The 18,381-nt window shown below is 50.3% G+C and overlaps 1 protein-coding gene across 2 annotated transcripts in view; it reads right to left on the reverse strand.

Moving 5' to 3' along the window:
* ABCG4 (ATP binding cassette subfamily G member 4) overlaps window positions 1-17,695 on the reverse strand; it is a 230,804-nt gene extending 213,109 nt beyond the window's left edge. The window contains exon 1 of one of the 2 annotated variants that reach the window (XM_069614377.1): window positions 16,926-17,695. The gene's annotated coding sequence lies outside the window, so the exon portion shown is untranslated. Of the gene's footprint in view, window positions 1-16,843 lie in introns of both variants that reach the window. The other variant, XM_069614376.1, reaches the window with a different exon arrangement.
* Window positions 17,696-18,381: the final 686 nt, after the last annotated feature.

Genomic DNA, 18,381 nt, shown 5'->3' on the forward strand with positions numbered 1-18,381 from the left:
GCTCCGGGGAACAACGATTGCTGGCCCCCTGTTGGGGCTGTGTGGCCTTCCGCTCCTTCAGGTGCAGCGCTGCCCCTGGGCCCCCTGCGGAGCTTGGGGTCCCAGTTGAGCAGGTATGCCTCGCTTGTTATTTTGCTGGGCTCTAGGCCGCAGTGATGGCTTCACGGCCAGGGTCCTGCAGGGCCCGGGGCGTAGAAAGGAGATGGCGGCGTGTTTCTATATTTGCATATGCCTTGTTTTCTCCTGCCGGTTGGGCCGAGCGTGTCTACGCGGGTAACGGCTCCATTTAAAGTATTCTCCCAACATTGCTTTCCGGAGGCAGTTGGGCTCCGCCGCCGGCTATGCACTGTGGAGGAACGGCCCGTTCCCAAGAAGATTAATTCTTTGGCCTTCCCCATTGGTGGGAGTTCTCCTGACCTACCATTTTAATTATGTAGGCTGCAAGTTCGTGTTCTGTGTTTTTTTGTCTATCCATGCCATGGGTAAACATTCTGAAAAACTCAACCACCTTGTCCTGTCTTCTTTCTCGTCATCCACTTCTCCTGAACTGCGCAGGAGGAGAAGGAAGAAGTCAAAGTGTTTTTCCTTAAGCAGGAAGGAATTGAAGAGGCTGCTAAAACATCATGCTGGGGGGGAAACACACCCATGCACATGGCCACAAGCGCTGCCTTCTGTCTTCTTCTTTGTCCTCATCTTCTGGCACTTATTCCTGTTCCTCATCGGCTTATGCAGAAGGGAAATATATGGACAGGGAAGGAGTGGAGGAGGTGCTTGCTCAAGTTTGGGATTGCATGGGGTTCTCAGAGCCCCTGGTTCCGGTGGAGGGGGCTGACCCTACTATTCGACGGTATAGGCATACCCCAAGGAGGGGGTTGCATTGGTGTCTGATATCTTGGATAAAATCTTTCGGTAATGGTGTGATCCAGAGTAGATTGCTATGCCCCGCTTTATGGCCAAGCTCTACCCATTGAAAGGGGGCGAGACTTTGCTATTAGATCCAGTTGAGGTGGAGGATATCCTCTCCAGCCTAGTGGGTCGCTGCTCTAGGTCAGCTGAAGAGGCGGCTGTGAAGAAGGTTAATGATGGGGCACATCTGACCCTCAGGGCAAATATCTACGGTTCCTACACAGCAGAAACTGGCTCAGTGGTTTCAGGAAATTGAAAAAGGAAGAGGATGGGGGTTCTGATTGTGCCCCTTTGTTATCCGAGATACAGAAGCAAGTTGAACTTTTGTCCGATCTGTCGTTTGATGGGGTGCGGGCCAAGATGGAGACCTTGCAGACCATTCTCCCGATGTTGTACAGGGGAACTGGGTGGCATCTCTGGATCTCCAGGATGCATATTACCACGTGGCTCTCCGCCCCTGTCACATGAAGTTCTTCCGTTTTGCAGTGGGATCCCAGCATTTACCCTGCAGTGGTGGTTGGGGGTTCTGAATCTCCGGGCAGGGGTATCCTTGGTCCTTCCTCCTTTGACCACTCTTACTACAGACATCAGCTGAAGATGTTGGAGGGCAACATTGGGGGTCCTCTCGGCCCAGGAGTTGTGGGATCTGGTAGAGAGCTGTCAGTCATCCAATTGGAGAGAGATGTGTGCCATTCTCTGGGCTCTGGTGTACTTCAAAGTGTTTCTGGAGGGCTGGGCGGTTTTGGATAGTCCATACATTCGGGGTCCTTTAAAAAAAAGTCAGGATCTGATCATTTCTTTAATATTCAAGGAGTCCCCCTGGTGACAGACTAAAGACAGTATTTAAATACACTTGATTGCGCCTTGAGATACCATGAACAGCGTGACAGATGCCCTGCTAGTGCTTTTCTTGAAAGCAGGCTTCCCTGAGATGGTCCAGGTTCACATGTTCATGAAACCCATGTTGAAAACATGCTAAGCCATACGTTATTACACAACTATCACCCGGAAGGCAATGGCGTATGTGAAAGGTTTAATGGTACTCTGTATAAGGCATGCTGAAAGCCTATGCTGATGAACATGGCCACGACTCTCCAGAATGTTCTCAGACAGCAGTCTCTCGGGAAAGTATGAGCGTAGCCCTTTAAGTTACTGTGTGGCAAGACATTCTCAGATCCCTTGGACTTACTAACAGAGGGATGGGTGGGACATCTTGAAAGGGAAGGGGCTTCACTAAAACCATTCAATCTATCCTTCACATTAGTGTTGAGAACGTTTGCTCAGTTTTTCTATGATAACCTTGCAAATCACTCCACCCAGCTAAATACTTGGTAGGATAAGACTGCTTGCTCACAAACCTGCTTGGACTTAATTTAGTGTTGGGTGAAATGCAGTAAAGCACTCCGACATGGTATCACCATAATGTTATCTCACGCCACTCTGTATTTATTGATATTGAAATACAGTAGAATATGCGTTATTACTGTGCCTGCATGATTTACCACACTGTGACCAACTCCAAAAGAATTCCTAATAGGTCGTGGATGATGATGTAAACAAGTAGCAGCTTGGGCAACGTTGTGTAAAATAACCCACAAACTCAGCCAGCTAGCTTAGAGTTCTGACAGCAAATGAAACAACACCCATCCTTGAAACTAAAACCTCCTAATATGCGGAAGTCAGCTCAGCAGAGGGCAGGCCGGGTGTTGTACATTTGCAAAGAGGAAATAGAGGTTTCTGGGGTTCATATCGCTGACCTGCAAGCTGAGCACTGGATGGGCTTCTTTGTAAAGAGGCAACATCTTTCCCCATCGCGCATAGCTGAGCAGACCAGACAAGGTCTATGAACTATTGGGAAATCGCAGAAAGAACCTCAATGCTGTACCGGGTACTCACATGTACACATCTATGATAGAGACACAACAGGCTGCCTCTAGATTATATGAACATGGGCACGATTTGAAAGCTCATTCACTGGGTCTTCACAAAAAAGGTTCAAAAGATGTTAGCCCTGGAGTGGACCAGTCACCTCATACTGTCTCTGCACCATCCGGTGAAGAAGTCTCTGGGGCTTCGAAAGCTAATGCATTGTTCCATCTCTGCATAGTATTTTCCGTTAGTCCAATAAAATGTATGAAAACCCGCATCTCGTGTATTTGCACTGCACTATTAACATTCATCTGTAAATTCGATCAACATTCTCTCCCTTAGCCCTTCTTGAGTTAAACGGTTGAGTAACCCCTTAAGGCTTAAGGGGTTACCGAACTGTTTAGCTCAAGCCTCCACTTAAACATTCAATTTGATAAGCAAACCCCAGGCACACTTGCCACAGACAGGTTGGATCCTTTTGAATCTGTAACCAGTTTCAATCAGATCAAGGGATATTAGCAGGTTTCCTTGTAGGATGAGTGACACATATCTTCCAGAATAACCCAGAACTTGCATTCATTCAAAGGCATGTCCTTTGGTCTTGAATCATGGGCCGGTGAACGAGAGTTTTCATTGGACTGAGAGCTGAGCTGCGCACTGGCTTATCTGAATAACAATGATGTGTGCAGCCACTCCTGGGAAGAACTGTGGTGGTGTTTGGAATACGGGATAAAAGGTGGCCTAGTGGCTAAATTGATAACAGTGCCCCAGAAATCCTGGATTTAGCATACAAATTGTAGCAAATCCCCTTTTACCTCCGTACCTCCAATGTGTAATGTAAATACAAACTGCACAATGTGCTCCCCAGAACCGTGCCAATTACACATCCTCACCCTCCTCATCATCACTGCATGGTTTCTGGAATCTCGCCACAGCTGGGCCGAACACTCTGTACAGGGACTCGCACCCAGCCTGTTGTATAGGTTAGTCCCCACTCAGGAGGGCCTAGAGTCACATTTTATCGCACTGTGCCTTACACAGAGAAGAAACATCCCTTTGTAGAGCAGTCTGGCCGTGCCCACAAGGCCAGCTCAGTAGTGAAATGCTGGGCTATTCTCTCCTAAGAGTGCCAACAGGAACGCTGTGGTACACCATCATTGAGGTGACGCTGTACCTCTCTAAGCACAGTGTGCGAGGGGTCCATGTCTGCATTATCCCTGGTAACCTAGAGTAAGCCAATGTTATTCTAAATAAACAAAATACACAAAAATGTGAGAGACCCTAGAGTGAGAACGAACATGGCTCAAATAACCTGTCCTGAGGGCTGGTTCCCACTCAGGAGGGTCCGCAACCACGTGTTAGGTCACCATACCTTTCACAGAGGAGAAATGTTCTGTTGCATATCGGTCTGGTCCTGCCCAGAAGACACCGAAATGCTATACCGGTGGAACCAGGTTATTTGACCCATGTTACCTCTCTTTGGAGGGGCTCCCACACTTTTGTAAAATTTGCAAAACTTGAGGTTCAACCCTAAGTTACTGAGGGGAAGCCAAATGTGTACCTCCTGCACACTCTGCTTAAAAGATCCACAGCTTCACTTCAGTGATGATGGCCAACCAGTGTCGGATTGGCCCCTCGGCTTTTCGGCCTTGGCCGGTTTGGAGAAAAAAGAAATTGAAAAAAATATATATTCATTTTTTCCCAATTTTTTTTCTTCAAAAAGCCTTTCATCCTTCCTAGGTCGATAAATGAGTACCAACACAGGTTGGGTGATATTGTATGCATATTCGTTCTATAAAAAAGAGCATAAGCGTAAGTGCGATACAATAATATACTATCATTTGGACTTGGACGTCTGCTTCGATTCACAGTATTTTAGTGTACTTAGGGACAATATTATTTGATGCCACTTCCTGTTTTGTTAAGGGGTCATCGCTTCCCGCAATGTCACTTTGGGGTGGGGGTCCAATGACATCACTTCCGGTGATGTCATCAGAGGTCAAGGGTCATAGGCGAGGGGTGGGCCACTTTTTTGAGGAGAGGGGTGGGCAACTTTTTTTTGGTTGACCGGGCCTATTTCTTGTCCCAGTCCGACCCAGTGTCCATCAAGGCTAAAACGTGTCTGTGGTTGCTGATGTTACTCTTGTTCAGAGAAGAGTTGCCTAGCATTTCGGAGCTGGACTGTCCTTGTGGGTGGGACCAGACTGATATGCAAATTATTTGTGCACCTCTGTGAAAGGTACAGTGGTATACATAGTGATCCTAGGCCCACCGGAGTGGGAAATATCCCATAGAACAGGTTATTTGAGCGATGCACTTTCTCAGTAGAGGGAGATCTTTCTCACACTGGGAAGTAACCCGCCACAATCATGGAAAGCAGACGAGTTGCAAACCCATATCCAGCCTTTATGCCTGCATAGGGTGAGCAAACACGCAACAACCTGCCATGAAAGTACAGGCAGGCGCCGTCAACAAGCACTGACTGGTGGCAAAATAGGAAAATGACCAAACATCTTTGCAAATGAAAAAAACTCACACCCTATTTTTCTGATCACAAGACCCTCCAGTCCCCCATTCCTGAGCCTTAGGAAGAGTACAAACACAGTGAGACTCCACAACCCAAGAAATGTCGCCATCTCCACCATGCCATCATCCAGGTCCAAAGATCCATGGGCTGCACCGGCAGGACTGGGTTGTGACTGGACTGGCTGCAGCATGGGGCATTACAGAAAATCACTGTGCCAGCCATAGCACTCCTTTGTGCATCATTGAGAAATATACACATACTAGAACTGTGCAGACTCTCCAGGGCCAAAAAGCCTTTAGTCCAAGGGCCTGTCCCTTTGGCTCGATAGATGTTTTGGACTACACCTCTCATTAGCCATAGTCAGCATAATCAATGGTGAAGGTTCATGGGACTTGCAGTCTAAAACACCTGGCGAGCCACAGGTTACAGACCCCTGCTTTCCAGAAATACAAGCAGCTTTATTCCCCAGGCCTGCTCTCTCTAGCCTTGCCTTTTAACCTCTTAAATGCAGGACTTCAATGATTCCCTATGCAAATTAGGATAAAGATATACCTTTGGCACTTATGGGGTTAATGGCCCTGACTTGTTTAAACGTATGCATCTGATTTGGGTTCGGGGGCTGCCCCAATACAAGTACAAAGTGATAGAAAGAGAAGTGTTTTTTTTTTAATTATTGTGATTGGTTTTCAAATTAAACCTTACACACAAAATATCACAGAAATCGAACAGATATCAGATAGATAGCTCAGTGGCAACGTGCTCCCGTATGAAGCATGACATCACAAAGCAACACAGGTTCGATCCCTGGGTCTGCGCTTAGAAACCTCTGGGGCTATTACGCGCGTTATAAATAACATATCATACCAAACACACAGTCAACCACAGAACTATTAATCAACACAAACTCTTGTATGTTCTACTTTTAAAGAAAATTATTACCCGGAAGGAGGGGGGGGGGGGCAAGTATGTTAAGAATGTTTGGCAGTGCGTTGCCCAACAGCAATTGCTTTCACATCAGCAGCAGATAACTCGAGAGCCCTACCCATTGATAGCCCAAAAGCAGTGGGTGGGCTTTTCGCGTGTGGCAACCAGAAAGCCATCAGAACGAACCTCTTCCTCTAAGGTTTTTCCAACTCCAGGGCTCGAGGGCTGGGATCCTACCAGGTTTTCAAGATATCCACAATATTCATGAGGAAACATGTGCATACATTTAGTAGCATTGTATGCAAATTTATCTCATGAATGTTAATGATGGGTATCCTGAAAACCCAACATGGCTCCGGCCCTCGAGGCCTGGAGTTGGACCTTTAGATCTTGGCTGGGGTTAGTCAACGAAGGGCATCAGATCACATGGCCAGTAGCAAGAGATTGCTTACTCGGCAGAGAGCGCTACATAAACCATCTCACTCTCTCCTGAACAAAGAACCAACTTTGTGTCCCGCACCAAAAATTCACCCCCATTGCTTGTTAATGAACAACCAACGTGAAAAGGCGTTCGGGTTAAGTAGCCAGTCACACATTGGTCTAGAATAGGTGAGACATGTCCATGCAACTGAGGGTATTTCCCCATCATGTATAGGCGGGTCCCATGCCTGTGCCACTCATGGCGTGAAGTTGGCGTGGCAAATGTGGAGCCAATCTGAGAACTGCACACTACCATGGTCTTTTACCACTGCACCCTCATATTACACTTGCCACTGCACCCTCCCAAAGATCCTGACTGCTAGGCCCTACAATAGACACCAAGTAAGTGCAGCGTTATTTCTGGGGGCTCTGGGCACTGCAACCTAATACTGCTGGGCACTTCACCCTGATGTAGATGTTTTTATTTATTTATTTTGTTATATTATAACAGCTTCATACTCGTTTGTTTTCTAATTCAAACCGCTGCTGCTCTGCTTGGTCTTGCTTCCAAGAACAGCACATTGCCCATGTTTGGCAGCAATCACTACCAACCAACATGCCCTGAGCACTGCCCCGCCTCTAATATCTGAGCACTGCATCATCGTACCGCACGACCCCATCCTCATCGACCTGACCCTGAGCACTGCACCTTCTAACAGGCACAGACCCAGAACACTGCACCTTCTAACAGGCAGAGACCAGGGACGTCAATTAGAGGTCGCCAGAGGTCGCAACTGCGACCTCTGAGGTGTCCCTTGTGACCTCTGTGGTCTCCCTTGCAACCTCTTTTTTTGTAATGCAAGCTCCTGGGCTGTGGCCAGCCCCATGTGGCTCTTTACTTCTGGAGTGGCTGGCTTTCTTGTTCAGTCCCCTTAAAAAAAAAGAAGAAAAATAAGAACAAGAGTGCCACAAGTCTAACACTTTCAGCACTGACCCTAAATAGGAAAGAATAGGAATACCAAATAATGTGTCTTTCTGGAATTCTATACAATAATTGCTAAACTCATTAAAGGTTTATTTCAGGCACACTTCAGGGGTTGAGTCACTGATTTAGTCTGTTCTTAAACACCTCAACTCAGCCTTTCATCCTGCTGAGGTAGATAATCTTAAACACCTCAACTCAGCCTTTCATCCTGCTGAGGTAGATAAATGAGTACCAACACAGGTTGGGTGATATTGGGTGTATATTTTTTCTATATAAAGCACATAAGCGTAAGTGCTATACAATAACACATCATTATCATTTGGTCATGGACGTCTACATGCATTCATAGTAATTTGGTAATATGGACCTATACACACTGATCTTAAAGATACATATGGCGATCCATTCTTGTATGAAATGTACATCACATTATAGTGATATCGTAACCATATTTCTCGTAGTGTACAATGCTTTGTGATGCCACTTCCTGTTTTGTCAATGGGTGAAAGGTTGTGTTCCATCGCTTCCCGCGATATCACTTCGGGGTGGGGTCAAATGACATCACTTCCTGTGATGTCATCAGGGGGTCAAGGGTCGTGTGATGTCACTTCCGCTACCATTGGCATTTAAGGGGGTCAAGGGTCGTGTGATGTCACTTCCGCTACCCCTAGCATTTTGGTGAAATTACGCCCCTGGCAGAGACCCTGACCACTGCACCTTCTAACAGGCACAGACCCTGGCCACTGCACCTTCAAACAGGCACAGAGCAGATCGCCTGCCCATAGACCAGGGGTGTTGCTAGGTCTGGAAAAGATCCGGGGCTACACTAATTGTTGCGTAGTGAATACGCGGCACTGCGCATGCGCGGCCCATAACGAGGCTCACGCATGCGAGCAGTTAATAAAGACGGTCCCGGGCAGCAGTTGTGGCTGGGGACCTGAGCAGTCAGCACGCGTCCCGTGTGGTCTGTCCAGCATGCAAGTGTGACTGCGTGTGAGTGCTGGCGCGGGCCTCAGGCGGCCCCCGCCCTTACAACACTGGCGACGAGGGACGGCATCAGAGCCCTGAGCCATTTCTCCGAGTGGGTCGGAGAGTGTGGCTCTCCTCCGTGTCGGCACGGATCCACGCACATGGCCGGCAGCCATCTTTGATCCAACGCGGATCGCAGCGGTTGCGGCCCAGGAGGGTGCTCGTGCACCAGCTGCGATCGCCCGAGCTTTTAAGCTAATTTTTGGAACATTCCACAGCCCTAGCAAGCTGAAGGGCTGTGGATTAAAAAAAAAAGAAGCAGCATTTTTCCCTGGCAGTGAAGGGAGACGCCTGGAACTTTCTACATCCAGGTCCTCAGGGCCTCCTCTCATCATCCTTGGGTGCTGATCACCTGTGCTCCCATCCAACGACTGGGCTGCTCATACCACCATTGAAGAGTGCCAGACTGTGAGTACTTCACCCCGGTGTCGTCATGGGTGAGGGAGGAGAAGAAGAAGGTGCCCCTGAGCCGGTCCCACGCAGAATGCACAGCACATTGGCCCCCATGCCCGAATTTGACACTACTGGCCCACCATCCAAGCTGGGGCCGAAATGGCTCCTGTGGGTCAAGAAACTAGAAATGTTTTTCAGGGCCTCTGGGGAAGAGGATGACGACACGAATATCGCCACCATGGTATACTCTGCGGGCACAGAGGTCCATAGGTTTTATGACTCTCTTAACATCCCAGTGGTCACGTACGACGCGGTAAAACAGGCCCTCCAGGACCATTTTCTTCCCATGGCGAATGTCGACTTCGACAGGTTTGTTATGTGCGCGGAGAGGCAGCAGGACGGGGAGTCGCTGGACCAATTCTTTGCCCGGCTGAGGCACCTAGCTAGCACCTGCAGGTGGGTGAATGAGGAGGAGATGGTACTGAACCAGCTGCTGCAGGGGTGCAGCTCGGCGAAGCTAAGGAGGCAGGTGTTGAGGGAACCAGGCCTGACCCTACAGCAGATACTCGATACAGGGAGAGCTTACGAATTGGCGGAATCCAGAGGGGCGAAGATGGATGCGGCCATGCACCCTGGCAAGGGCGAAGAAGCTTTTGCTATCAGGCGCTCTGCCCCAGGGAGGACGCGATGGACACCAAGGAGGTTGGATGGTCCTCCCGCGACTGGCACTGCGCAGTCGTGCCCATATTGCAGATATGACCTGCCGCACGTGGGAGAATGCTCGGCGAAATCACGAGTCTGTGGCCAGTGCGGCACACAGGGACATTATGCGAGGGTGTGCAGGGCCTCCACCCCGGTGACGGCATCGAGGGGGCCTGCGAGAATTGGAGGGAGCAATGCCCGGAGAGTGAGGGGTGTGTCGTTGGTCGAACAAGGCATGCAAGATCTAGACAGATCAGAGGAGGAAGAAGAAGAAGAGGAGATCTTCTTCATCTCGAGCATCGCTACAGGTCCCAGAGGCAGCCGACAACTGGCGTGCACGGTAAACATTGGGGAAGTACCCACCCTGGTTCTTATAGACACTGGCGCGTCAGTCTGCGTGCTGGGGACTGAACACTATGAAGCTCTTCCAGGCCCTCCCGAGCTGTCTGAGTCCAAGACACCGATATATGCTTTTGGGGGTGACACCCCGCTACCGATCCAGGGAGTGTTTGTGGCCCCAGTGTCCCATGGGCAGAGCAAGATCAAGGCAAGGTTCTTCTTAAAAAGTGTAAGCCCGCACTCCCTCCTAAGCGGTGCTGCCTCTGAAGCCCTCAATATAGTCCATTTCATGCTGGCCGTTTACCACACAGATATAGACCGCCTGCTGCAGCGTTTTGACACCATCTTGCAAGGGGTCGGAAATCTGAAGGGGGACCCCATCAGGCTTCACATCGACGGGTCGGTGAAACCAACAGCCCTCAAACATCGTCGAATACCGTTCCACCTGAGGGCACAGGTGGAGCGGGAGCTACAGTCACTCATTGACTTGGACATAATTGAGAGGGTGGAAGGCCCGACCCCGTGGGTGTCCCCAATTGTTGTCGCCCCAAAGCCCAAACAGCCAGGAGCTGTCCGCATCTGCGTGGACATGAGGTTGCCGAACATGGTGATCAAAAGGGAGCGACACCTCACGGTCACCCTGGATGACATTGTCGGCGAGCTACAGGGAGCAAGAGTTTTCTCCAAGCTGGATTTGAGGTCCGGCTACCATCAACTGGAACTTCACCCGGAGTCCAGATACATTACCACCTTTACGACTCACAAGGGACTATACCAGTTCAAGAGGCTCAGCTTCGGGGTCTCGTCGGCAGCGGAAGTCTTCCAGAACGCCATCCGGGGGGTACTGGCGGGGCTAAAAGGGGTGATCAACATGTTCGGACGACATCCTGGTGTTCGCACAATCGGAAGCAGAGCATCTGAAGCGCCTGGAGCGGACACTGGAAAGACTAAGAAGCCTGGGACTGACCCTGCGCCGGAAGAAGTGTGAGTTTCTGAAGGACCGGATAGAGTGTTTTGGATTTGTGTTCCATGCCGGGGGCATCTCACCTGACCCGGGGAAGTCGCGGGACATTCGGGAAGCGGCCCAGCCGGAGTCTCCCCCTGAGATAAGGAGCTTCCTGGGTATGGTCAATTATTGGGGACGATTTGTTCGCGACTTGGCCTCGCTGTCGGAACCCTTGCAGGCTCTGACCAGGACTGATGTGGCGTGGGCCTGGACGGAGAAGGAACAGAGGGCGTTCGCCGATATCAAGAACGCCCTGTCTGGGCAGGAGACTATGGCATATTTCAATCCGGACAGGGAGTCGGAAATAGTGGTGGACGTCAGCCCGGTGGGACTGGGGGTAGTCCTCCTGCAGACAGATCCACAAGGGACCATGCGGCCCATCGCCTACGCCAGCAACGCGCTCCCCGAGAAGCGATATTCGCAAATTGAGCGCGAGGCCCTGGCCATATTATGAGGCTGCAAGCATTTCCGGATCTACATTCTGGGCAAGCCCGTAGTCGTCATAACGGACCACAAGCCCCTGATTCCGATCATGTCCGGAGCCTCATCCAAGCCCCCACGCGCATCGAGAGATGGATGCTCTCGCTCATGCAATACGGAGTCAAGCTGCAGTATCGCCCAGGCACGCACAATCCAGCGGACTATCTGTCCCGTCACCCGGGGGCTGGGCGCCCTCGAGACTCTAATGAGGTGGCGGACTGTGTGGAGGTGGTGCAGCAGGTGGTGGAATCGGCGCTGCCGGTGGCCATGGCACGCCAGGAGAACTTTCTGGACTCGGGGCTAGCTAGCCTTTTGGTTGTAGCCCCTGAGATTCTATCCGGGGCTTCAACCAAAAGACCCACGGCTATAGCCCCCTAAACCACCCCCTAGCAACGCCTCTGCCGTAGACCCTGAACACTGCACTCTCCTGCAGACCTTGGCTAGCAACGTCTTTCAGCCCCGTCTATTCATCTCCTTATAAGACCTGAGCAGCACGCCTTCCCATAGGCCCCACGCACTGCACTCTCTATAGACCTTGAGCGCCTGTCTTCCAGCAGACCTCGAGCCTTCCTGAAGACCTTGCCCACGGCATCTTTCATGTTATGAAAACACACAGTAAATAAACAGCAGCGCGCGCCCCTCCCCTGAACCAAGTCCAGCGCTGGTAATGAGGCTTCCAGGCTCTCTTTCCCACTGATGCTCAGATGAGAAGGCTGTGCTTTATGCGCGTACACTCTACTTCCGTCCTTGAGAGGGGGCAGAAAGGAGGGAGAGAGGGGGAATAAACAGGAGGGATGCACGACGATCGACGGAAGGGAGGGAGTACAGCGAGGCAGGATGGTGAGAGAAAGCGGGAGGGGACAGACAGGAGGTGATGGAGGACAGGCAGGGGAAAACGGCAGGACAGAGGGTGGGGAGACAGACGGGGCATACAGGTTCGTCAGAGGACAGGCAGGAGCGAGGAAAGACTGACAGGCGTGGAGAAGGGTGGGGGCAGACAGAGCGGATGGAGGATAGGCACAGGAAAGGGAGACAGGCGGGAGAGAGGGTCGCACAGGTGGGATGGGGGCGCATAAGGGGCAGACAAAAGGAAATTGGTGGCGGTAGTGGGATTACCGAAGGGAGTATAGAGAGCCAGGGACGAAGACACACAGGGTAGAGACGGAGGCCAGACCGGATGTAAGGGAGACAGTAGTACTAGACGGAAGATACATGGGGGACATAGGCTTTAGATACTGAGGGTGAAGGTGGGTATGCACCCATGTGGGGCGGGGCAGATGATGGAAAGGGTATAGCAGGGGCACCGAGGTAGGAGTCAGAGGACAGACAGGAGGTTCAACCTCGGATGGCCACATACCCTCCCACTTTCTCGCTCGTCCCAGACAGGTGGCTCCCCTGGAACTCAGGGCCGTCCCATGTCCAGTGTTGCATTCTGGTAGGTGTAGTGTGCTGTGGTCCTACTTATAGGAACAACAAATCTGCAAGGACCAGAATGCAAAGGGGAAAAGGTGTGACCAAAAACGGACATCTACTTGCGGACAACTTCCTCCTTCACCGCTAAATTCTTTTTAATGTACTCGCTACTCGCGCCAATGTATCTAGGTCAAGGGTTAGCCTGTTGGTTCAAAGTAAAAATCAATAACGCCCCGTGCTTTAACACCTAAAGCACAGCTCATATATTGTCCGTTTATAAATCTAGACCTTGGCGAATCAGAGCCTCAAAAAACAGGACTGAGGGTGCTCCTCGCACTCCACGCGTCCAACTGGAGGCATCTGTGATCCCCACGGCTCCTTTAGGCCACTCTGAATAATGACGAGCCAAGAACCCGAGTGTTCGACCTAGTTCCACGAGCTCTCATGAATCTCAACGAGCACTAACTTACACTAGTCGACCAAAACTCACTACAGTTCTAAATCCGCTCTCATTTACACTAGTCAACCAGAGCTCACTACAGTACTAAACCAGCACTCACACTAGTCAACCAGAGCTCACTACAGTACTAAACCAGCACTCACACTAGTCAACCAGAGCTCACTACAGTACTAAAGCAGCACTCACACTAGTCAACCAGAGCTCACTACAGTACTAAACCAGCACTCACACTAGTCAACCAGAGCTCACTACAGTACTAAACCAGCACTCACACTAGTCAACCAGAGCTCACTACAGTACTGAACCAGCACTCACACTAGTCAACCAGAGCTCACTACAGTACTGAACCAGCACTCACACTAGTCAACCAGAGCTCACTACAGTACTAAACCAGCACTCACACTAGTCAACCAGAGCTCACTACAGTACTAAACCAGCACTCACACTAGTCAACCAGAGCTCACTACAGTACTAAACCAGCACTCACACTAGTCAACCAGATCTCACTACAGTACTGAACCAGCACTCACACTAGTCAACCAGAGCTCACTACAGTACTGAACCAGCACTCACACTAGTCAACCAGAGCTCACTACAGTACTGAACCAGCACTCACACTAGTCAACCAGAGCTCACTACAGTACTAAACCAGCACTCACACTAGTAAACCAGAGCTCACTACAGTACTGAACCAGCACTCACACTAGTCAACCATAGCTAACTACAGTACTGAACCAGCACTCACACTAGTCAACCAGAGCTCACTACAGTACTAAACCAGCACTCACACTAGTCGACCAGACGTCACTACAGTACTAAACCAGCACTCACACTAGTCGACCAGAACTCACTACAGTACTGAACCAGCACTCACACTAGTCAACTAGAGATCACGACAGTACTAAACCAGCACTCACACTAGTCGACCAGAACTCACTACAGTACTAAACCAGCACTCACACTAGTCGACCAGACGTCACTACAGTACTAAACCAGCACTCACACTAGGCGATTAGAGCTCACTACAGTACTAAACCAGCACTCACACTAGTCAACCAGAGCTCACTACAGTACTGAACCAGCACTCACACTAGGCGACCAGAGCTCACTACCGTACTAAACCAGCACTCACACTAGTCGACCAGAACTCACTACAGTACTAAACCAGCACTCACACTAGTCGACCAGACGTCACTACACTACTAAACCAGCACTCACACTAGTCGACCAGAACTCACTACAGTACTAAACCAGCACCCACACTAGTCGACCAGAACTCACTACAGTACTAAACCAGCACCCACACTAGTCGACCAGATGTCACTACAGTACTAAACCAGCACTCACACTAGTCAACCAGAGCTCACTACAGTACTAAACCAGCACTCACACTAGTCAACCAGAGCTCACTACAGTACTGAACCAGCACTCACACTAGGCGACCAGAGCTCACTGCAGTACTAAACCAGCACTCACACTAGTCAACCAGAGCTCACTACAGTACTAAACCAGCACTCACACTAGTCGACCAGACGTCACTACAGTACTAAACCAGCACTCACACTAGTCGACCAGAACTCACTACAGTACTGAACCAGCACTCACACAAGTCAACTAGAGATCACGACAGTACTAAACCAGCACTCACACTAGTCGACCAGAACTCACTACAGTACTAAACCAGCACTCACACTAGTCGACCAGACGTCACTACAGTACTAAACCAGCACTCGCACTAGTCAACCAGAGCTCACTACAGTACTAAACCAGCACTCACACTAGTCAACCAGAGCTCACTACAGTACTGAACCAGCACTCACACTAGGCGACCAGAGCTCACTACCGTACTAAACCAGCACTCACACTAGTCAACCAGAGCTCACTACAGTACTAAACCAGCACTCACACTAGTCGACCAGACGTCACTACAGTACTAAACCAGCATTCACAGTAGTCAACCAGACGTCACTACAGTACTAAACCTGCACTCACACTAGTCGACCAAAACTCACTACAGTACTGAACCAGCACTCACACTAGTCAACCAGAGATCACGACAGTACTAAACCAGCACTCACACTAGTCGACCAAAACTCACTACAGTACTAAACCAGCACTCACACTAGTCAACCAGAGCCCACTACAGTACTAAACCAGCACTCACACTAGTCGACCAGAGTTCACTACAGTACTAAACCACCACTCACACTAGTCGACCAGAACTCACTACAGTACTAAACCAGCACTCACACTAGTCCACCAGAACTCACTACAGTACTAAACCAGCACTCACAGTCGTCAACCAGATCTCACTACAGTACTAAACCAGCACTCACACTAGTCGACCAGAACTCAGTACAGTACTAAAACAGCACTCACTTACACTAGTCGACCAGAACTCACTACATTACAAAAGCAGCACTCACAAGCAATGCTCAACCTACACTCACTTACATTACTCAACACAGACTCATCTAAAATACTCTATCAGCATTCACTAAAATAATCAACGAACACTGACTTCTTATCATTAACAAGCACTCGCCTCCCATACTCAGCCAGTAGTTAACAATCTTACTCTACCAGCATGCACCCCCAGCCCCCTTTAATACTCTGCAATCATGATACTACCAACCTCAACAAAACGCAATGAGTACTCGCCTGCAATATGCACTAATACTCTGCAATCATAATACTAACCTCAGCCCGTTTCTACAAAACTCAATGAGTACACGCCTGCAATATGCATTAATACTCTGCAATCATGATACTACCAACCAACTTCAACAAAACGCAATGAGTGCTCGCCTGCAATATGCATTAATACTCTGCAGTCATGATACTACCAACCAACTTCAACAAAACGCAATGAGTGCTCGCCTGCAATATGCATTAATACTCTGCAGTCATGATACTACCAACCAACTTCAACAAAACGCAATGAGTGCTCGCCTGCAATATGCATTAATACTCTGCAGTCATGATACTACCAACCAACTTCAACAAAACGCAATGAGTGCTCGCCTGCAATATGCATTAATACTCTGCAATCATGATACTACCAACCTCAACGAAACGTAATGAGTACTCGCCTGCAATATGCATTAATACTCTGCAATCATAATACCAACCTCAACCACTGTCTACAAAACTCAATGAGTGCACGCCTGCCATATGCAAGAAGCATGCACTTATACTCGATGGTGGGTACTCTCCTAAAATACTCAACCAGGGTTCACCTGCAGTACTACATCAGCACTCACTGCAATACTCGCCCAGCACTCGCCCGCCATTCTCAACCACGCCTGCTTCAATACTCAGCCAGCACTAACATCAATACTCTGCTGCGTTACAACCCCCCCCCCCCCCCCCAGCAGTCAGGACACTGACCTTAATACTCCAGCAGGCACCAGCGCTCTACGGAGACACTCAGCCAGCCATCGCACCGCTCCAATCCTCAACACGCCCTCACCTCGGTACTCGGGTGAGGTCCGCTTCCAGAGCCCAGCGACGGTCAGTGTTGAGTACGTCCTCGGCTCTTGAAATATCGGTCTGGGGCGCGAGACGATCCTTCCTTCTGGGCAGGCACTGCACGCCCCTCAGTCTGACACCCCGAGTTTCAAGCTACTCCCTCGGCCCCTTTTAGGGAGCCCCCTAGTCAGAGTGCCCAGTCCAAGATTTCCCCGTGCGACCCCATATTGTACGAGATCCCTGGGGAGGTTAGTCGCCGCCTAGTGAGTACCTCACCCCTAGCCGTCTATACCCTCTATCCTGACCTTGTTCCCACACTCTGATTCAACAGTCCTCCCTCTCTAAGCCCTGCACCCCTAGTCCGGATGCACTCGAACCCCCACTCCTATCCCGCAGCAGGTGCCGGACGCTCCTTTGCAGACAAAGGGCAGCTCTCGGGTTGGCGGACACTGGGGCGAGCGCCGTTTGCCGATGAGTGGGTTACCCTTGAGAGACAAGGCTCTGCACGCACCTTCACGCCCCGTCAGAGAACGGATTAAGGGGGTCCGGCTGCCCCCACTGAAGACGCTCTGGGCTACGGTGCCAGGCGTGTCCCGGTCAACATCACACCTGTCCCAAGGGATAGATAGAATACGGGCGTGCAGAGACGTCTGGAGGTGCTAGTGCTAGGCTCACTTCTAGGGCCCCTTCCGGCCCCGGGGCCCCCTCCGTGCCTCCCCGCTCCCCAGCCCCCTCCGACCCGACTCCATCGATGCCGGCTCAGCATCCTCTGATGGCTGCGGAGGGGAGGAGGAGCGCAAACACTGCAGCATCCTCTTAAAGGGGCTGAGGCACCAGCTGTCAGCAGCCCAGGTGGATAATGCGCCTGCTGCCAAGGTGTGTGCCCTGCACCCCACAGGCTACAGCCCCAGCGTGAGAGCTGAGGGGCTACACGCAAGTCGGGAACTTATTGGTGTGTGTAACTTGTGGGTAACGGGGTCCGGACCTGGGGTATAACAGCACAGGGATTAATGCGAGTGCTAAATAAAGGCAGGTGTCGTGCGCAGATAACACTTCCGGTAAAACACCTCCGTGGGTTAATGCACCTGTGGTCCACATCTGTGCATCTTGGTGACAGCTTCCACTTCCATATCACAGGTCGTACTCGCAGGAAGATATCTCAGAGAGTTAATGCTCCTGTTACGATCCCGAACGATGCAGGCTCGATTTGCAGAAAGCTAACGTAGAGGGTAAATGCAGTTGCCGAGGAGATATGCATGCAAACATATTACATGCATGCTAACCACAAGGTCGAGTTGCAATCTGATAATTCAGGGGGTTACCCAGGTTGTGTCCTTTTTTGGTCGAGCGCAGGGAGGCGATTCCATTTGCGTTTTACTGACAATCAATAGCAAACATTTCAAGATGGCATTGTGTATATTTTGGTGGGACTAGATCATGTCTGGGGTTTCTGTTGG

This window comes from Ambystoma mexicanum, chromosome 9, assembly GCF_040938575.1.
Source record: "Ambystoma mexicanum isolate Mex_15411 chromosome 9, UKY_AmexF1_1, whole genome shotgun sequence".
NCBI lineage: Eukaryota > Metazoa > Chordata > Amphibia > Caudata > Ambystomatidae > Ambystoma > Ambystoma mexicanum.